The sequence below is a fragment of the Heloderma suspectum genome, chromosome 15 (assembly GCF_057233095.1).
Source record: "Heloderma suspectum isolate Gila_16-S chromosome 15, 16-S_ref, whole genome shotgun sequence".
In the NCBI taxonomy this organism is placed as follows: Eukaryota; Metazoa; Chordata; class Lepidosauria; order Squamata; family Helodermatidae; genus Heloderma; species Heloderma suspectum.
In genome coordinates, this window is record NC_139472.1 from 11575174 (window position 1) to 11597471 (window position 22298).

General features: G+C 46.7%; 1 protein-coding gene across 2 annotated transcripts in view; it reads right to left on the reverse strand.

The window, feature by feature from the left end:
* Positions 1 to 22298, reverse strand: part of MORN1 (MORN repeat containing 1) — a 316149-nt gene that overhangs the window by 43894 nt on the left and 249957 nt on the right. For both annotated transcript variants that reach the window (XR_014786007.1, XR_014786005.1), the window contains one exon: positions 609 to 684. The gene's annotated coding sequence lies outside the window, so the exon portion shown is untranslated. The remainder of the gene's footprint in view (positions 1 to 608; positions 685 to 22298) is intronic.

Consider the following 22298-nt stretch of genomic DNA (forward strand, 5'->3'; position numbering starts at 1 on the left):
AAGACAGACACAGCCATTGAAAAATTACAAGGGCATATTGGGGCTAAAGGTCAGAAAAGGTTGAAGGCCACCTTTTTAGATGAACACACAGATCTCGTTTTTAAAGCAGAGTGCTTCTTTCACTAGGAAAGTGGGAGGGGGGGATTGGATACTCAAGTTTGCCTCCCCATCTTCTAGAAGAGGTTTTTATTACAGAACACACATACACTCACACACTTCCCATTTTGCTTTGCAGTGTCCTTATTTCTGCCAGTTGAGCTGGGCCCACTGTTTCTGTGATTCAGCTTTGCATCTTAGCAACACACAAAACGCTTTGCTAAATAAGGAGGCATCCAAAATGCCATAGTAACATATCATTTGACCCGATGCCTGCAGAAAACTTTATTTACATGTTTGGATCACTCTCACCCCCACCCACCCCTATTCTTTTCTTTTTTGGAAACTGCCTTTGGACTCAAAATATTAAAGCAAATAAGCATTGTTCCTCCTCCCCTCCTTGTGTTCAATGCAGATTTCGAAAGAATAAACACACAGGATATCTTTAAAGGAAAAGAAAGGAAAAGATACACCTACTAAAACAAGATTAAATTGGGCGATTCTTTACTGACCTTGTTTTGTGTGTGCGTGTGTTGTTGTTTTGCAACGAGGTGATTCTAAACATAGCCTACGTGCCCACAGAGTTATCTGGAACAGAAGGCAAAGACAATTGGGTTCAGCTCTTGGCAGTCAAAACAAACCCTGAAGCAAAGAACTTCAATGCTCAATTTTTTAAGCTGTGGCATTACAGTGCTGTACTTGCCCAAGACGAGGAAGGTGATCTGGGCTGCAGTTTTTTGCAGAGTGTTGTCAGGCAGCTGATATGTTCTCCCCCCCTGGGGGGGGGGGTGCTCAGTGGAACAGTGGGAGGGAATCTCTCCCACCTAAATGATCATAAATGGCAAGTGAGACAGAGTTTGATGGAGGCTGACACATGCCCACAGGATTGGGAAGCAAACATGGGAGCACTGTGGCCGTCCCCAAACCTGTCTGACTGCTGAGTGCCAACGCACCTGGGGGGAAACTTGATCAGCTTTCTTGAATAGTACAAGCCCTAGAGCAAAGAAAACGATGAAGGGGCACACAGGACAGATTCAGGACAGATAAAAGGAAGGATGTCTTCACCCATAGCATGGTTAAACTATGGAATTCGCTACCACAGGATGTGGTGATGGCCATCAATTTGGATGGCTTTAAAAGGGGGCTGGACAAAGTCCTGGAGGAAAAGGCTATCAGTGGCTACTAATCTGGATGGCTCTGTGCTACCTGCAGGACCAGAGGCAGTGAACCTATGTACACCAGTTGCTGGGGAACATGGGTGGGAGGGTGCTGTTGCGCTCATGCCCTACTTGCAGGTTCCTGGTCGACAGCTGGTTGGCCACTGTGTGAACAGAATGCTGGACTAGATGGACCCTCGGTTTTATCCGGCAGGGCTCTTCTGAGGTTCTTGGGTCTCTCTTCCTGTTCTCATTTGAAAACTGCTCTTTCAGTAGCAGAACCATGGACGCACAGATGGTGGGGAGGGTGGCCGCTTATATTTCACTAAAAAGGGGAAACACATCACCAGACTCTATGGTCAGCCCACTTACCACACCCCAATTTCTAAAGCATAAATCAACTCCTTTCTTAAAAGCACTAACAATGATCTGTTTCCCCCGCTTGTTGTGATTAAGAACGTAAAAACAGCCCTACTAGAATCGGGCAAAGGTTCATCTAGACGGCATGCTCTTGGTGGTTCCACATGGACCTATGGGATGGCCCGATTGGAGTCCACCAGGAGGAGAGACTTCAGTGTGGTGGCACCCTTTCTTTGGAACTCCCTGCCCCTGGAGTTCAAGCAGGCACCAACTCTGTGCTGCTTTCAGCTCCTCCTGAAAACAGCTCTTTTCCAGAAAGCATTCCTTAACTGACCAGCCATCAGTTGTTTTTTATTGGCATTCTATTTTAAAAGGAACATCTTAAAATGGTGTTTTAATTATTTTTATCTTTTTATCTTTTACTTTTTATGTTCACTGCTCTGGAATCTGTTTCAGATGTGGAGTGGTATACAAATGCTGTAAAACAAGCAAACAAACAATCAAACAAACAAACAAACAGGGCAACATCCTGTTTTCCTGGAGTGGCCAGCCAAATGCTTCTGAGAAGCCTAGAAGCAGGACATGAAAATAATAATATCCCTACCCACCCCAGTTATGCCCCGGCAACTGATAGTGTGGGAAACTGCTTCAGTACACAAAGGGTTCCATTTAGGTACTATGAATAGCTGTTGATAGACCGCTCTTTCTCCATACATTTGTCCAATCTCCTGTTATAGTAATCTACGTTAATGTCTGTCACCACATTCTGTGGCAGTGAGTTCCACAGGTCAATTTTGTGTTGTGTAAATAAACCCTTTCTTTTGTTTGTCTAGCATGTACTACCCTTCAAAAGTTCATTGGGTTACCTTGTGTTCTAGTGATATGGGGCGGGGGGGGAGGAGGAGGAGGAGGAGAGAATCTCTCTCCACTTTTTCAGCACTTTATAAACCTCTATCTTGTGTTCCATCTATTCTAAGCTAAGTCGACAAAAGCCTTCAGCCCTTATTCTTTATTTGTTTACATTTTTTAAAGTATATGTCACTTTTCTAGCATAAATAGCTTTTAAGTCAGCTTAATAACATTTCATGAAACATAAAAACATTAGGAAGAGAGATAAAACAGAAGATAAAAGGGCACACCACTGCATAAAAATATGCAGTGGTGTGCATAAAAGGAGGAGGGCTTTTTCTGTTGTGGCACCCCGGCTCTGGAATGAGCTCCCTAGTGAGGTTCGCCTGGCGCCTACATTGTATTCCTTTCGGCGCCAGGTGAAGACCTTTTTATTTTCCCAGGCATTTTAGCATTTTAGCTTTCTAAATTTTTATCTTTGCTGTTTTAAATCTGTATTTTAAACTCCTGCACTGCTGCTAGGTTTTATTGTGGTTGTATTGTTATATTGTGGTTTTAATGTTCTGTATATTTTAAATTGTTTTATTGTGTGTTGTTTGGATTTAATTTTTGTGAACCACCCAGAGAGTTCGGCTATTGGGCGGTATAGAAATGAAATGAATGAATAAATAAATAAATAATAAAAATAGAACATGCAATTATAGTTTGGCAGCACAAAGCCAAAATAATACACCAAACCAAAGAGACAGTGTGAGAACAAAACCAAAAACTATAGATCACCCACCCAAAGATGTAATGGTGAACAGGATTGGCTTTGCCTGGCCCTTGAAAGTTAATAAAAACAGTGCCAGGGGGACCTACCCTGGGAGTGAATTCCATAGTCAAAGTCAGGTTCAGACATGAGCAGAAGATTGTTTAGGTACCCTGGTCCCAGACTACTGAGGATTTTAAAGGCCAAAGCCAGCATTTTGAAGTGCGCCTGGAAACCACGGGGAGCCAACAAAGCTCCTGAAATATAGGTGTGTAACATGTTCAAACCAGCAAGCCCCTTTCAGCAGCCTGGCTACCACATCCTGCACCAGTTGCCCTATCCTAATCTTGACAGAAAGCCCAGGGGCCATGATGGAACATGCATTGCTCCAGGTGAGCAACTTACTTTGAGCATGGCTGGGTTCAGATGACATGGCAACCACCATGGGCCGTGTTCGGAGCTACCCACAATGGGTTAGTGTCTTGTGGGAGCGTGTTTTTCCCACCCATGATCGGTAAGTTACCCACCCTTTGCAGAGTGGGTACGGGGCCCTCGGGTGGTTTACTGTGTCGTCTGTTGGGCTCCCCGTGGATAAATTCGGCTGCATAAATTCCCACGGCCATAGAGATGGTTGCCTGGAAATTCTGGTGATGCTCTAGTCTGCATGACCAAACTCTATGGTCACGACCACCTAGCAACACATGGCATGCGTGGCCGATATCAGGAGTGTTTCTGAGCACAGGGAGCAGGAGAGTAGTTCAGATTCTGAAGAAGAACTGCCAGACATGGGGGCGGTATGTTCCCAGGCTAGTCCAGACATGGCTAGGCAGGCTCCAGACATGAGTTATGCCAAAGGCCTAACTCCTGGATCAGGTGGAAGTTTCAGAATACTGGGAAAGAGTTTTGGGTGCTCTCACAAAATGGCTGCCATGGCAGGCATGGCCAGTCACAAAATATCCATTTCCCACTGGGTAAACTAGTGAGGCTAAAAGAAAAATAACATGCCCCAAAACGAATAGAAGGCAGAGGTGGGGCCTGAGTTCTAAAATGCAAAACCACTCTTTGGAACCCACGCCATGAGCTCCAACACTTATTTCACAGAAGGCAAACTGATGAGGGTCAGAGACAAGTAACTTGTCCAAGAAAACAAATACAAGGCTGAGGTGGGGGTTTGAGCCCCAAATGCCACCACAAACCCCAACAAAATTCCTTCTAGCCCCTCCTCCAGGACACTCCTTATCCCTGGCTTACCTTGTACATCAGTTTGATTAAAAAGTACCTTATTTTTTAGCAGGGGCAAGGGAAGAGGAGATACTTGAGCAGCAGAGAACTGGGGGAAGTATAGGAAATTATTGCCAATATTAGCAGAACCCTCTCCACATCTGTGGCTCTCTGAATTACGGCTACGAGATCTCTGTTCAAATGACTGACTAGGTTGCCAGATGGGGCTTTACACTCTGTTCAATTATTTTATATTGTACCTTCAGGCTTCATTCCAAAGTGACTCTTAAAGAATAATCAGACACTCTCAATAGGCAATCAAACTGAAATTAGAACAAGGTTACGGACTTGGTTTCAGTTGGTAAGCCACACATTTTGAAGAGTAAGCGAGCACTCTGGTCTATCCTTGGAACCACACAAAAGGGGAAAACAAGTGGCCGTCCGGATCCTTCCTTGTAGCCAAATCTGCAACCTCATAGGGAGCTAATCCGCTCCCCCATCAATAATATTCTCTGCCTTCCATTTGTCAGGGCTCAAGCTGAAGCTTTCTCTGCCGGAACAGGTCAAGTGGTACCCAGTGAAGGCTGGTGACTCCAATGTCAGTTGTGTGGTGAACCTACTCCGGGTTTCAGTCAGAACTCTAAAGGAACTATCCAAGCACCTTGGATACTCCTTTAGCATTCTGACTGGTTCTGACAGAAACCTGGAGTGGATTCATGGCCCAACTGACATCGGAGCCACCAGCCTCCACTGGTGGTACTCCCTCTGCCATCAAATGCCCCTATTTCGGTGATACCGTCCTCTGCCATCAAATGTGAGACCTCATCTGCAGCTTGAAGTGGTATGGCCCAGACACAGGTTGATGACCTCAATGAGAAGTGGAGCCTAGACAGAAGGAGGCAGAAGGAGATGCAAGCAGATAAGGAAGCTGTCAAGCTGGAGGGGAGGGGAAGAGGTATTATTGCAGGTGAATCAGGTGAGATATCCAGAGTTTCAGTTGATACAGGTCGAGGATGTTGACAAGGTACTTGGGCAGGTCTGTGTGACCATGACCATATTGGACCTTTGTCTCTCGTGGATGACTTGGAGGCTGACGGGCATCCTATGCAGGAGCAGCTTGTGCCACTCTGCATTTTCGCTAGATGGGTGATTTTGCCTGTCTAGCTGGGGTTCTGCAGAGCAAGTGGGACAGAGGCTGGGGATAGTTTGTATCTCCACTTCCCCAGTCCCCTCCCCTCCCCGCCCATAGAACTGCCCCCTTTCCCTCCTCTCCAAGGTCGCTTTTGCAACTCAGAGAGGCAGCTGGCGTGGTTCTGGCTCCGAGATCAGAGCAGTGTCCAAAGTATCCTATGGCTCCCCAGATGTTGTCTAGGGGACATAGGATTGCTACTTAACACAATGATCAGCAGGCTTCTATTTGAACCTCCACTAATCCTGCACAGGGTGTTCCCCCAGATCATAGTGGCTTCCTCACTATGAACCCCTCATTTATTTGAAAGAAAGCAATGCCAGCCAGTTTCTTCCTCCATATGTCAGAGGTGGGGGGCACTGTTGGGGCCTGTCAACCCAGGGAGCTAAGAGGATAGGTACAGACGTTAGCATTCAGAAGCATCCGATAAATATTCTTGCTCATGTTGCAGGAAGCCAGATTCCGGCTGAACATCAGGAAAAACGTCTTGACTGTTAGAGCAAGTCGACAATGGAAACAATTACCTGGGGAGGCGGTGGGCTCTCCCACGCTGGAGGCGTTCATGACGAGGCTGGACAGCCATCTGTCAGGGATGCTCTGACCTGGATTCCTGCATTGATCAGGGGGTGGGACTCGATGGTCTTACAGGCCCAACCCTAATATTCTATGATTCTATGAATAGTAAACTACAGCAAAAACAAAACGGGGTGGGGGGGACCAAACCCCCAAAGTGCAATATATTTTAAAACTCGCAAACCTCAAGTGTCTCATTCATCGGATTGTACGGTTCTGGCAGTTTTTGCTGCAGCTCTCTCTGCAGGAATATAAACAGCGCTATTTGCAATGTCTATGTTATGTCTCCAGTTTGGTATAATTTCCTAAACAGCGTGGCTGCCAAGAGCACTAAGTGTGAAGCTATCGGAGAGAGAGAGGCGAGGCGCTCAGAGCAGAGCATCTGAGCTGGCTCTTCCAGAGGCTGTCATCTGCACAGCCTGGAGGGACGGAAGCCTCCAGGTGATGCACAGCAGTTACCTTGGCTCAGGGGGAAATGCTGCCCAGACAGACACCATTTACCCGATTCACACACACACACACACACACACACACACACACACACACACACACGCCGTTCCTCCCAGTCTCCCTCTGGCTGAGTTCACAGAACACGCTAACCCCTATTCAGCGGTTGAGGGTGGGTTGTTGAACCGCGGATTCTCGGTTGAACTGTGGGTTAGTGTGTTGACACTTTCCGCACGGTGGTTTGTCAACCATGCAAGGTGGCTTGTTAACCACCCCGAACAACCCAACAACAAACCAGGGCTGCCAGGGCTGCGTGCCCGCAGTGATGGTGGCACTGCCAACGCTTGCCCAGGCCCCAAGAAGGTTCCCCATCCCTGAATTAGGGCTGCGCATTATCACTTTGCAGGCAACTTTCAACAGGCTTCAGTGGATTGCATTGCTGTCACTTTGGCTCACCCCCTCCCCACAAGCACCTGCCACTGCTGGGAAGACGATGGTGGATTTGATGGATCTCCAGGGTGATCCAGCAGGGTTCTTCTTATGTTCTTATTAAAAGGATATTAGACATGTTCATGGAGGATAAGTTTATCAACACCCGCTGGCTGTGACAGTAAACAGAAACTCCAGGTTTAGGGGCAGTCTATCTCTGAACACCAATTGCTGCGGGAAAAAAAAAAACATGGGAGAGGGCTGTTTCCTTCATGCTCCACTGGTGGGCTTTTTGGCCCCTTGGGAAACTGGATGCTGGAGTAGATGGATCCTCAGTCGAATCCCGGAAGGCTCCTCCAAAGTCTGGTGCAATGCCAGTTCCACGCTTCTGAAGACCCTTGGGGAAAACACCCTCCATGCCCCCCCCCCTCCCCTGGCTTCTCACCGCCACGGTCACCAGCTGCTTTTGCTCCTCAACCTCTTTCTCATCATGGCTCCCATTTGCTTGCTTGGCAGGCAGAGCGCCAGGGAGCAAGCAGGCCGCGGCATCTGCTTCTCCTCCTCCTCACCACCACTGTTGTCTGGGCCAGATTGAGAAGCGGATGGACAAGCAGGTTGCAATGGTGAAAGAGGAGGATGGACTCCAGGCGGTTGGGCCCCTGCTGGGGTGTGAGCCCCCAGCACATACCCAACCATGCCTTGCCTTGTTGTGGGCCCTGGTCCTGTGTGCATGTGCGTGCATGCGCGTGTGCATGTGGGTGTGGGAGGCATTCCAAGGATAAGAGATGGCTAAGGAAAAGGTAGGAGGGAGATCTTGAAAGCCTTGGCTTAGAAAGAAAAAGTCTGCTATTAAGATCTAGCAGGGATCAGAAAGCCAATTGGAAGAAAGATTTACATTTCAGCAGTCCCAATATTCACGGGCATTCATCCCACTCAGGGTGAAAAGCGACAGTACTTTTCTCAGTCACAGTGTGAGAACAATTTCCAGAGGGGAGGTTGTGTTAGTCTTGCTCCAGCAAAACAACAGAGTCTTGTGGCACCTAAAAGGCTAACAAATGTATTAGTTAGCCTTTTATATATACAAATATATAAATGCCATAAGCTTTACTGGACTACAATCCACTTCATCAGATGCAGGAAGTGTGTCCTGAGTTACAGGTATAGATACACATGGGTGGTTACGGATGGGGAATTGTAAGCAGTGAGGTCAAATGTACAGACAATGTCAAATCAATTAGACCTTGAACATACCCCAAAATAACCACAGCGACCCTTCACAACAGCAGTGATGGGTGATACCTTAGCAATGCTTCGTTAATTAACATCTATTTTGGGACAGGAAACCATTGCCTCTATTCAGACCCAAATGAATAGTGAGAACAGCTTCCTTCCGACTTTCGAACTGAAATGCAGACATGCATACTAACAAATCAAATTTTGGCTCAGCCACGGCACTCTCCACCCACACCCATACAGAGGTGCGGCTACGTCATTGTAAGCTCTGGTCTTAAGGTGGTGAGGTCTTTAGACGGGTAATATGGATTGCTTCACTTATTTCAAAATGTGGTAAGTCTGTTCTGCTGCAGTTGGAGGCCCTCTTACTCATTCTGCTGGGTGGGAACCTGGCCCCTGGCCACAAAGTCCTGCCGTGAGAGTATCGCTGCACCCATGCCTAAGGTAGATTGCCTTGTCTGCCTTTTTAAAAGCACAGCATTTTAAAGCACTGCATGAATCTGTGTATTCATTCCCTTCTTGGGGTTTTTTAACAGTGTTTTTGAAGTACAAAACCATACAAAAACTACAACCGTTTAACAAGCTCCTATTAGGAACTTAGGCACACATCACCTTCAGCGTGCATGGTGGCCTACGCATACACACAGAATGACAAAAGCTTCATTAATTAAATACAATAGCATGTCTACTTTATTCCAGATTATCCAGGGTGGTCCTATACTATGGTAACACTCCCCATGCTTCTTGGAGTGGTGAGAAGTTCCAGGGGCACAGCACTTATCCAGGATTGATTCCATTTGGAAGGAGGTCGCTGGGGGCTTATTGGTGTTTTGTAATGTTTGTGTGGAGGCACAGAGCTCCAATGCACAAAAAAGATTTTTTTTTCCAATGCTCCCACATGAGAACTCCACAGAGACCATCAGCACCCTAAGATGCCAGTGGGTTCGCATGATCACAGAGGGAAAATAAGCCACCATAGCTTATTTTCCCTCTGTGATCATGCAAACCTCATATCCGGGTTCACACAACACGCTAATCCACACTCAGTAGTTACGTGTGGGTTGCTGTTGAACTGGGGCTTGTTGTTGAACTGGGGATTATCGTGTTGTCTGAATGCAGTGTGTTTTCCGCAGGGTGGCTTGTTAAGCATGCAAGGTGGCTTGTTAACCACCCTGAACAACCCAACAACAAGCTTATTTTTCTTGTTCAAGAAAAATAAGCCACCCTGCATGGTTAACATGCCACCCTGCAGAAAATGTCCTGGGTTCAGACAACACACTAACCCACGGTTGAACAAACCCATGGTTCAAAACAACTGATGGTTCAAAACAACCCACACTCAACCATTGAGTGGCTGGGTTCACCCACACTCTCCTATGATGGTTTATTTTCTGGAGCAACTCATGATGGGTTAGTGTGTTGTCTATGGGATGTCTCCCCCCCACACCATGATGGGTTATTTCCCCCAAATAAGCTACCCTGAGAACCCACAGTCTGCAGTAAGGGTTATTTTACCTATTATGGGTTAGCGTGTTGTCTGTTGCACCAGCGTGGTTTATGGAGATCGCCTACAAAGCTGCTTGGCAAGAGTGGCCAAAAATGCTGCCGCTGCTCTGCTCCTTTCAAGGAATCTCTATTCCTGCCACAGAGGAAGCTGGGATACCTGCCTGGCTGGGTGGGAGGACTACAGAAGGGGGAGGGGGGATGAAATAAACTACTCCATGTAGCTTGTTTGTCTGATTGTCTGATGGGATCACAGTAGGTTGTGATCCAGCGTAGCTTGCCACCCATCATGGGTTAGCGTGTTGTGTGAATGAAGCCAGTGTGGGCTAGCGTGTTGTTTGAACACAGTCTCTGGCTGCATTCCGACAACCATGGGGGCAAAATAACCCATTGTAGGTTCTGCCCCTGCATGCAACTGCGACTTGCACAATTATCCACGATGCAGTGCGGGTTGCTATGTCGTCTGAACCCACCCCACAACCCCTACTGCAAGCCATGGGTTGTGGCATGGGGAAGAAGCCACCCCTGCTGCGTACCTGTGTGGTATGCAAGCTGCCGTGGCGCGCCTGGGGCAGGGGAAGAACTCACGATGGGTTATTTCACCCCTGCGGTCAACTGAACCTGATCTCTGTCTCACTCAAAACTTCAGTCTGTCCTTTGTTTCTTTCATGGACACCTAGATTACATCAGCTTTAGCTAAAGAGTGGGGTGGAAGAAGGAATCCCCCTTTCAGGTATTTCCTAGCCATTCAGAAGGCCAACTATTGATAACCATAACAAAAGGTGCTTGCAACAGGACTATTAAGGAAGTCTCCAGTGGTACTCCAGGGTTAACCTTCTCCTGTCCAAACTTCCAGTCTTACAACATTGCTGTCTTCCATCCCTTTCTGGTAGGCTTCTAGAGCTGTCACACCGTAAACCAGGAATGCAACCCTTTGAGTAGTCCTTGCTTCAGTGAGAAAATCCTTTAAAAGTAGCCGAAAGGTCACACTCCAATGGAGGGGGGGGGGAACATGTGCCTTTCATACTGTTATATCATTTGTATCAAAGAGATTAGAGTTTAGCTCTGATAGTAAAAATTTACATGACAGATTTGTGCAGCCAACAGTAATGCTCCTCGGGAATTTCTTTGTAGCCCCATGGTTTCATTTTGTCTCGTACGTTAATAACAAACCCTTGGTACATTGTACTACACAATGTAAATCATTTTGGAGTGATCTGATCAGTACATAATATTCATATGATAGAGCTGGAAAATGTATAGAAAAGAACAACTAAAATGATCACAGGCCTGGAGCAACCCCTTTACAAGGAAAGGTTACACTTTGGCGGGTTCTTTAGCTTAAAAGGAAGATGAGAAAATGGTGGCGGTGGCGGGGGGGGGGGGCTGATAGAGATATGTGCAATGAAGCTAAATGGGGGGAGACTCAGGACAGACCAAAAGAAGAACTTCTTCAGACAGGGCATAGTTAAACTATGGAATTCTCTACCACAAGATGTAGTGATGGCCACCAACTTGGACGGCTTTAAAAGGAGACTAGACATATTCATGGACGAGAAGGCTATCGATGGCTACTAGTTATGATGGCTATATATTACCTCCAGGATCAGAGACAAGTCTGCCTGTCTTTACCAGTGGCTGAGGAACATGAGCGAGAGGGTGCTGTAATTGTTCTCATGTCCTGCTTGAGGGCTTCCCAGAAGCATAAAAGTGGCCACCCTGGGAACAGAATGCTGGACTAAATAGGCCTTTGGCCTGATCCAGCAGGGCTCTTATGTTTTTAACAGCAGTTCAATAATAGAACCAATTAACCAGAGGGGTGGTGGGCTCTCCCTTGCTGGCGGTGTTAAAGCAGAGGCTCTAGCACTCAATTTCTGGCACTGAGCAGGGGCTGGACTAGGTGGCCAACAAAGCCCTCTCCAACTCTGTGATTATCCATCAATACTACAAATTCTCCTGCTCATGTGTGCCCTGCTTTTTCAATTTATAAAATTGAAAATATGTCAATAAACGTATAGACTGGGTTTGCACAACATGCTAACCCACACTCAGTGGTTGAGTGTGAGTTGTTGTTGAACTGTGGGCTGTCTGTTAAACCATGGGTTAGCACATTACCTGAACCAAGGTTTTTTCCACAGGGTGGCTTGTTAACCATGCAGTATCTCTTCTTTTTCTCAAATAAGCCACCTTGAGAACCCACGGTTTGTTGTTGGGTTGTTCAGAGTGATTAACAAGCCACCCTGCGGAAAATGTGCTGTGTTCAGACAACACGCTAACCCACAGTTCAACAAATAACTCACGGTTCAACAATAACCCACACTCAACCACTGAGTGTGGGTTAGCATGTTGTGTGAACAGCTCCATAGTTTTAACAACAACAACACGTGGCCTAAAGGATCAGAGAAGAAATCGGCCCATAGGCAAATCTGGCATGGAAGGAAGATGTGATTCCATAAAGGAAGAAAATAAAACGATGATAATCTCAGCTTTCTTTTTGTTTGCTTTAAAAAAAAATAAGTTTCTAGCCCTTATTGCTACGGAGCTATTCCTGAAAATGTGTGGGCCATGTCCACTGAAATCTCTGAATCCAGAAGGATATCTGAATGTGACTTTCAGTTGTTGAGGGTGGGGCTTCAGTGTCATTTCCTTCCCATGAGTGGCAAGATCAACATAAAATTATGCAAAAGGAATTGTGCCAATTTGCATAATTTATACTAGATGGAAAATGCAGCTTTTTTGGGTGCAGAATTTTATCCGTTTTTCTAGGACAGAGCACAACACAGTCCTACTTACAGCAACTCATGCCAGCCCTGGCAGTGATCTGTGCCACCCTAAAGAGGCCCAACTTGGGCTTTCAGAGCCCTGGATATAAGCTCTGCAGGAGCATAATCAGGCAAACCTAAAAGGAACAAATCCCGCCATCGACTTGGCTCATTGCAGTACCGATTAGCCTAATACACAAGCCCCCTGCAAAGCTGCACACTTTGCAAATCCATTTTTAATGAGCGGAAAGCATGTGGTTTCTCTCACCGCACTGAGGAGGCAAACGTTTAAAGTCTGTTTTTTACTCTGCTAACTTCAGAGAGAGAGAGAAGGGGGTGGGGGGGAGAGAAAGAGACTACTGGACAGAATAACAAGCGGGGTGATTTTTCAATCTTTTCTCTTTCTCGCTTGTTTCTTTTATTTTCCCCCAAATGCCTGCATTTGAGGAGATTTCAACATCAACTTCCTTGACAGTTCACAATTAATGCCTAATGGTTCTTGACAGAGCAATCCTAACCAGAAGTAAGTCCAACTGAGTTCAATGGGCTTTATTTGCAGTTTAGAGGGTACGATGGACTGCAACAAAAGGCTGCAATCTGATGCACACTTGCTTGGGAGCAAGCCCCGTTAAACAGCTGGGGCTTACTTCTGAGTAAATATGCATAGGGCTGTAAATTTGTGAAGAAAAGTGCTGCGACTTAACATGGTCTAGAAGTCAGGCTTCCCCTTGGCAATGCAGAAATTCTGCTCCTTCACCTAGTTCCATCTGTGTGTTTGGGGCAGAAACTGGCTGCAGCAGGGTGGGGAACCAGATGTTGTTGGACCACAACTCCCATCAACCCTGATCATCGAGTCATGCTCACTGAGGCTGAAGGGAACTGGGATCCAACAACATTGAAAGGGCCACTTATTTCCTACCCCTGGGCTATGGTGGCTGAGTGGGGAGAAGAAGAAACACTGTACTGTCCCATGGGCTTCTGCTCAGAACACAGCTGGTAGACTTGTAACAGGGACCTGGAGGTGGGATCAGATCACACCTGTTTGGAAACAATCTTGTTGGCTCCCCATTTGCTTCCAGGCTCAATTCAAAGTGCTGCTGCTGTTGTTTTTAAACCTTTAACACCCCAGATGTTTAGGATGCAGGGAGCTGCTATGTTGTCTTCTCCCATATTAATCCTCTTGTGCAGGGGTGTAATGACATAATCTTGCTCCCCTCCCAGACTTCTCTGTTCCCTCTGAGCTTAGCTGCTACTCCCACAGCAGTTGGTGGAAGACGGATTTTCCCAGCTTCAATATACTGTTGTGAATTATCCCTGTTATAATGCAAAGTATTTTGGTATGGCTTGGTATTGAATGGGCAATTAAAATCCCATTAGCTTTCTAGAAATCCTGTCCCTGATGGAGATAAAAAGGCTAGAAATGGTTTGTTGACTTTGAGATCAAATGTTTCTCTCTGGTACAGAGGAGAGGAAAAAAACCCTAGAAAATCTTGAGCTGATGGCCTTACATTGTTTGGGGACATATTGACCTTGTAGGCCCCTTCCAACCCTACTATTCTATGATTCTATGACTGGGTTCGCAAATCATGCTAACCCACACTCCTTCAAAAGCCATGGTTTGTTGTTGGGTTGTTCAGGGTGGTTAACCAACCACACGGCACAGTTAACAAGCCACCCTGCAGAAAATGTCCTCAGTTCAGACAACACGCTAACCCACGGTTCAACAATAACCCACACTCAACAGGGCTGTTCACACAACACTCTAACCCAGACTCAGTGGTTGAGTGTGGGCTGTAAATTGTACTTGCATATGCGGGTCATCCCAGTGTCAGGGTTCATAGGCCATTGTTGGTCATCGGCTCCACCCCATAAACCACTATTTTGCACCTAGCTTTGCCCCCAGCTCCTATTTAGTTGGTGGACCTTGGGGTTCCAGTTAAAATAAAGTAGATCGCACAAGTGTGAAGCCTGTCCATTCCTGATCCAAACTACAAACCTTAAACCAAGAGGATTTTCAGCACTTCCACCAAACTACAATCTCCAGGATTGTTTGGGGGATACTGTGATACTTACAGTGGAACAAAACAGACCTAAGCTTGCACAGAGGTATACTTAAGTATCTGGAAAAAGGTGGCTAGCAGATGTGTGCATTGTGTATGTATTTCTCCCTTTATACAACTTAAAATGTCCGTGAGTTTTCTCAAAGTTTGGGGCTGGCAATTAGGAGCTCCCCCCACACCACCTCCCACCCTGCTAAAAAATAACCCCATACCTATCAGCCTACCATCTGGACCATGTCCCAGGCTTCAGACAGAAGAAAAAATACGTTATTTTTTCCAGACTTTGTGTGGTCCCTCCTGGAACCCCAGGCTGTGCTTTGGTTATTCTATCAAGCTTCTTTCATTCAAATGGGTCCGTGTAAAAACAAGCCACTCAAGAATGTTATGACGCAGCTTTCTATTGTCCACGGAATCTTGGCCGCCCCATGCAGAGATTTTCCATGAAGTCAGCTTTGCCGCAATGGTTCGAAAGAGCTTCTTGCAGCATTTGGCCTTTCAAAATAGGTGTGTCTGTTTGTGTGTGCGAGGAGAATCTGGCATCTGATAGGGCTCAATTCAAGGTGTTGATTTTAACCTTTAAAACTCTAAAGGTGCAATCCTATGCATGTTTAGACAGAAAAAAGTCCTACAACTCCCAGCATGCCCCAGCCAGCATGGCTGGCTGTGGAATGTTGGGAGTTGTAGGACTTTTTTTCTGTCTAAACATGCATAGGATCGTACCTTAAATGGCTTAGGCAGGAGTGGGCAACCTGTGGCCCTCCAGATGTTTTGACCTACAACTTCCATGATCCCTTGCCACTGGTTATGTAACCACAAATCTGCGATTCTTACAAACAAAAACTGGAACAGCCTGTTGCAAGTCATTTCAACTCACCTGCACACAGTCTCTCGGATTTACAGTTGCTTCCAATAGAACTAGGGATGGCGGAGAATTCCGCCACAGACTCCAATGAGGCCGGATTCTTAGAAGCAACTGTAAATCCGAGAGACTGTGTGCAGGTGAGTTGAAATGATTTGCAACAGGCTGTTCCAGTTTTTGTTTGTAAGAATCGCAGATTTGTGGTTACACAGCCAGTGGCAAGGGATCATGGGAGTTGTAGGTCAAAACATCTGGAGGGCCACAGGTTGCCCACAGGTTGCCCCCGGAGTCTGTGGTGGAATGGACCACTCACCTCCGCCACCCCACGAAGTTTGCGCCGGCCAGATCCTACCTGCCGCTGCCCGGGTCTGGGTCCATCCGCTGCCGGTCTGTGGACGCCATTTGCGTCCCTGCCCTTTGCCATGATAGGCTACATAAATCTTTACGTAGCCAATCACGGCAAAGAGTAGGGACGCAAATGGCGTCCACTACGCCAGATGCCATTTGCGTCTGCAGACCGGCAGTGGACGGAAGTCTGGCAGCGGACGGACCCGGCTGGCAGCTCTGTGGACTCACTGTGGAGTGGAGCCAGCCGGGGAGGATTCCGGGGGGAGGAAAGGATCGCCTCCCCCCCCGCAGACCCCCAGTGGACTCGAGTGAGTGGGGTTCATACACCCCTTAATAGAACAAACAAAAGACACTGATGTGCTTGGCAAGAGGGAAAACGTCTGGATCTACAGATTCAGAACTCTTAATCCAAATGGCCTTAATCTGGAGGACAATTCGTAACCATTACACCAATCACACCTCTGTTTTTTCTCCTAAAGGACTTTCATCTCCAGGCATTCCAAATGTCAGGAGCTCCTTGGTGGCCTCTCTCCGTCTAATCCAGTAGCCAAGTCCAGACACAGACAAAGGGATTCTTTTCAAAGCTTTATTCTTTTTACAACTTAACAACTCTACTATCAGTGACTAGCTATGAGCAGCAGAGTACCTATGCCCTGAGTTGGAACAGTTGGTCCCCGTTTGAAGGAGAATCACTGGCAGACCCTGAACTTATGGGCTAGGGAGAGTCCCTCTCCTTTTCCTTTGGATCCTCTGGGCGCAACCGTTGCTTGCGTGCCAACCGGGCACTACGCCTCCTTTCCACACCCTCCATTTGGCGCCGCTCCCTGCGTCAGCGTTGCGCGCCCAGCAAGCCCTCTTCCCGCACTCTCTCACTCCTGGGACCGCTATCTATGTCAGGAATGCCAGCAGGAGGAATCTCTGCCAGCTGTTGGCCCTGGGAGGGATGAACGTGCTCCTCTCCCACGAGCGGCTGCTCCACCTCAGAATCAGAACTACTCTGGGATTCTATGGGTTCAGTGTCCACTCTGACACCAAACTGCCACTCCTGGTATCCATTTAACAGCACAGCTACCGATGAGGGCGGAAGCCGAAACATTTAGCCCAAAATAAAAGACGCTTGCTCCTTGGGAGGAAAGCTATGGCAAACCTAGACAGCATAGTAAGAAGCAGAGACATCACCTTGCCGACAAAGGTCCGTCTAATCAAAGCTATGGTTTTCCCAGTAGCAACGTATGGCTGTGAGAGCTGGACTATAAGGAAGGCTGAGTGCCGAAGAATTGATGCTTTCGAACTGTGATGCTGGAGAAGATTCTTACGAGTGCCCTGGACTGCAAGGAGGTCAAATCAGTCCATCCTAAAGGAAATCAACCGTGACTGCTCATTGGAAGGACAGATACTGAAGCTGAAGCTCAAATATTTTGGCCACCTAATGCGAAGAGAAAACTCTCTGGAAAAGACCCTGATGCTGGGAAAGACTGAAGGCAACAGGAGAAGGGGACGGCAGAGGATGAGATGGGTAGATAGCATCACCAATGCAATGAATATGGACTTGAGCACGCTCCGGGAGAGAGTGTAGGACAGGAAGGCCTGGCGTGCTATGGTCCATGGGGTCACAAAGAGTCGGACACGACTGAACGACTGAACAACAACAACAAATATATTTTAAAATGTACCATCTGAACTAACCACCACTGACAGGTTGCAGTGGTGAAAAGGATGAGGAACTGCAGGGGCTCTTGTCAGGGCACTTCTGCTAGGGTGTGGGCCTTTGGCAGGTGCCCGAACATGCCTACCCTTGACACTGGTCCTGGTTCTAGCCTAGCATTTCATATGCAAAAGTGTTTACTTCAGAAGAGGGAAGACTCCAACCCATGCGATTTCACCCACCTACAGTCCAAAGTGGTTTAACCATCTCAGTGAGAGCGAGGCCTGTACTGAGCTTATATGGGGCATCCTGAGCAAGATGGGCTCTTTGCAAGTGAGGAAGCAAGCAAGAGCAGGACATGCTAATAACTACTTCTCCAGCTGTCCCTAGGGTCATTTGCAAACTCCACTCCTAACCCTAAATGCTGAAGCAGAGAAGTAGTTTCTCCCACCCACGTTGGCAAGGCCTGATATGTACAAACAGGGTAGAGGGTAGCCATATGCTCTTCATTATCTGAATTCCTTGTATTGTTTCAGCTTGTCACTGCTGGCTGGGGCTATACTGCCTTGAGCAGTTCCCATTTTTGTAAAGGTTTCCTCATTCCTTCCCCCGCCCCCAACACCACGGCCAAAATCACTGCCAAGCAGAGACTGCTGTTATTTTATGGGGCACTTTAAAGAGTTATTAGGTCCCATTAGAACAAAACTATGCTCTTTTTTCCCACCACGAATCCAAATATTAAAGAAAGACCCCTTTCTTTAAGGCCACCTTGTTCCTGCTCTTCATGGGAACAGCCTAATGGATGGAGCCAAGCCCGCAAAGGCTTTTTAAGAATGTGCGCATGCGTGTGACGTTGCAGGAAAGTGATTACAGAAGTATAAAATGGTGTGATGTCATAACCATGAGCCAGTAAAATACTGTTAGAAGAGGGGATTTAAACATCTGTGTGGAAGGCACAAATAAGTCCTTAAAGGAGACATAATCCTTGTACTGCAATCAAGGGATTACTGCCGCGTTATCCTAAATGCAGGACAAATGGACATAAACTGTCTTCTTTCTTCTGCTCTGCTTGTTAGTTCCAGAACTGACTGACTTACAATGCATCTCCTGGAAAGCGTATTAATTAAAATTGCAGGGTGTGTTTTATCCAGGCACAGTGAATTAAATATGCACTGTCCTCTTAAGTGCTGCCCAGCATCCAGGCTCCGCTCCCTCTCTTCTGTTGGATTAGGGCAGGGGTGGGCAACTTGTGCCCCTCCAGTTGTTTTGGCATACAACTCCCATGATGGTTAGGGCTGATGAGAGTTGTAGGCTACAAGCTGCCCACCTCTGGACTAGGAGCTTTTCTACATGAGGCATTTATTGTGCACTCATCGTTCCTTACTCACAGTTGACTACAGTTTCTTTAGACGATGTCATGACCTTCCAGTTTCGCTTCTGTTTTTAAATAGCACTTTCGGCAAAGATTTTTAGAGCAGGGAAAATGCGGTATTATTTGTAAAAGCGAAAGAAACTGCTTTTCCCACTTGTGTAATTGCTTTATTCTGCTATACTGCAGCATCCCCTAGAGGTTATGTAGCTGAAAAACGGGAAAGGAAAAGCTCTTTGTGTAGAACTTGGATCTCAGTTCTGCAACAAAACTGAAATAAAGCGGATTAATAGCCTTGTGTAGAAAAGCTCTAAGAGCACTGTCCCAGGTTTTTTTAAAGATTTTTTTTTCAACGGAGGCTTGCAGCAGGGTTTTTCCTAGTCCAGTAGATGGTGGGGGTAGAGTCTGGGTGCTAGGCTGCACTGAAGAGGTATGCATCTTATTTGTTTGTTTGTTTATTTATATGATTTGGTTGTAAATATATTCATTCTTTCTGTCTGACAACAGGCCACCACAGCGCTTGACAGTATGTGCAAATTTGTGCATAATAAACAGAAGTATTTTTAAAACAGTGCTGACAAAAAGAGTCTGGTATGTGTGTGACGATATAAGAGGTCCATAGTGTGGTCACTGAACTTGAGCCGGACATCCTAGAGAGTGAAGTCAAGTGGGCCTTAGGAAGCATTACTAACAACAAAGCTAGCGGAGATAACAGTATTCCAGCTGAGCTATTTAAGATCCTAAAAGATGATGCTGTTAAAGTGCTTCACTCTATATGCCAACAAATTTGGAACACTCAGCAGTGGCCACAAGACTGGAAAAGGTCAGTTTTCATTCCAATTCCAAAGAAGGGCAATGCCAAAGAGTGTTCAAACTACCAATTGCGCTCATTTCACATGCCAGCAAGATTATGCTCAAAATCCTACAAGCTAGGCTTCAGCAGTATGTGAACCGAGAACTACCGGAAGTACAAGCTGGGTTTTGAAGAGGCAGAGGAACTAGAGATGCAAATCGCTAACATTCGCTGGATTATGGAGAAAGCAAGAGAATTCCAGAAAAACGTCTATTTCTGCTTCATTAACTATGCTAAAGCCTTTGTGTGGATCACAACAAACGGTGGCAAATTCTGAAATGGGGGTACCAGACCACCTTACCTGTCTCCTGAGAAACCTGTACAAGGGTCAAGAAGCAACAGTAAGAACTGGACATGGAACAACTGAGTGGTTCAAAATTGGGAAAGGAGTACGACAAGGCTGTATATTGTCACCCTGCTTATTTAATTTATATGCAGAGTACATCATGAGAAACGCTGGGTTGGATGAATCACAGGTCGGAATTAAGATTGCCGGGAGAATTATGCAGATACGCAGACGATACCACCCTAATGGCAGAAAGCGAAGAGGATCTCAAGAGCCTCTTGTTGAGGGTGAAAGTGGAGAGTGCAAAAGCTGGTTTGAAACTCAACATTAAAAAAACGAAGATCATGGCATCTGGCCCCATCACTCCCTGGCATATAGAAGGGGAAGAAATGGAAGCAGTGACAGATTTTACTTTCTTGGGCTCCAAGATCACTGCAGACGGTGACTGTAGCCATGAAATTAAAAGACGCTTGCTGCTTGGGAGGAAAGCTATGGCCAACCTAGACAGCATAGTAAGAAGCAGAGACATCACCTTGCCGACAAAGGTCTGTCTAATCAAAGCTATGGTTTTCCCAGTAGTAATGTATGGCTGTGAGAGCTGGACTATAAGGAAGGCTGAGCGCCGAAGAATCGATGCCTTCCAACTGTGGTGCTGGAGAAGACTCTTACGAGTGCCCTGGACTGCAAGGAGGTCAGATCAGTCCATCTTAAAGGAAATCAACCCTGACTGCTCATTGGAAGGACAGATACTGAAGCTGAAGCTCAAATATTTCGGCCACCAAATGCGAAGAGAAAACTCCCTGGAAAAGACCCTGATGCTGGGAAAGATTGAAGGCAAAAGGAGAAGAGGATGGTAGAGGATGAGATGGCTAGATAGCATCACCGATGCAACGAATATGGACTTGAGCACGCTCCGGGAGAGAGCGCAGGACAGGAAGGCCTGATGTGCTATGGTCCATCGGGTCAAGAAGAGTCGGACACGACTGAACGACTGAACAACACTCAGGCTTTAGATCAGGAGTGCAGAACCACTTTCACCCCAAGGTGAAACCTTTGAGGAAACCTTTACAAAAATGGGAACTGCGCAAGGTGGTACAGCCCCATTTCAGAGAAGCTCTTGGGGGCCACATTCCAGTGGTGGACAGGGCCGAAGGAAAAATGGGCAGGACCAAAAAAACCAAAAATACCAGCACATCATATCTTAAAGCTCGTACTGCCAGTAACTACGCCTCAAGAGAAACATTTCAATCTTTTAGAATGGGGGGAAACTTGCATGAAATAACCCTTGCTGTAGATGTTACCACTGCCACCATTCCAGTGGCTTTATACAGACCAGGCCGAGGTAACTCTAGCTTAGAAGTAATGTATGTAAAGATCAAGGGAAATGAACACACACACGTGCGTTGCGGTGCATATCCATTTCCCCTCAAAATAAGTAACACTTCAGGCATCCAGGGAACTCCAATGTACAGTTTCAGTTTCTGAAACTTTAGATTCAATGTACCTGCATTAAATCCCAACTTTGTGTATTGATAAGGTAGAGAAATAGTGGGGAGATACAGCAAGCCATGAGTGGTCTGCCACACAGAGAAGCATAGCTGGCAAGTTGATATGCTCTGGGCCCCACCTGGATGGGCAGGACCCTGGTGGGAGGTTGAGCAACTGAAGCATGGTAAAGATTAATGGATTATGGCTTCAAACAAACCCCAAATGAGAGGCAGTTGCTCACTCTATACCGTCATATATCCCAAGAGACCTACCTATGGGGAGTTTGAATAAAAGCTAATCCTGCTCTTTTTGTCCTCTTCCTTCTCTTCGGAAGGCTGGCTTAATAAAGCAATTAGCCACATGAAAAGGCGGAGGGAGCAGACGCCTGGTGCAGATGGTTTGAGTTCCCCTCCCCACTTCATCTTAATTCTCAAGGCTGTACATCACGGGAGGGAACTAGGGAGAGTCTTTATGCAACTCTGCATGCTCAGATTTGGCGTAGGGCAGCTGGCTGGGGCTGATGGGAGTTGTAGTCCAACATATCTGGAGGGCACCAGGTTGGGGAAGGCTTGGATGGGGGTCAAATGTCATGTTCAGGGACCTGTTCTGTCGGGATGGTCTATCATCAACTTCTGGCCGGTTTGTCCATCTAGCTTTGCCGGTATTTTTGAAGGAATGCTGGACCTGGTGGATGACGGCTTGATCCAGTAAGGCGCCTCCTCCATTCTTAAGCAAGAGCGCATACTTGGATGCACTCAAGATGGATCAGTTATGCTTTAACCGTGGGCCAGCAGGGAAGGAGTGGTCAAGGGAAAGAGCA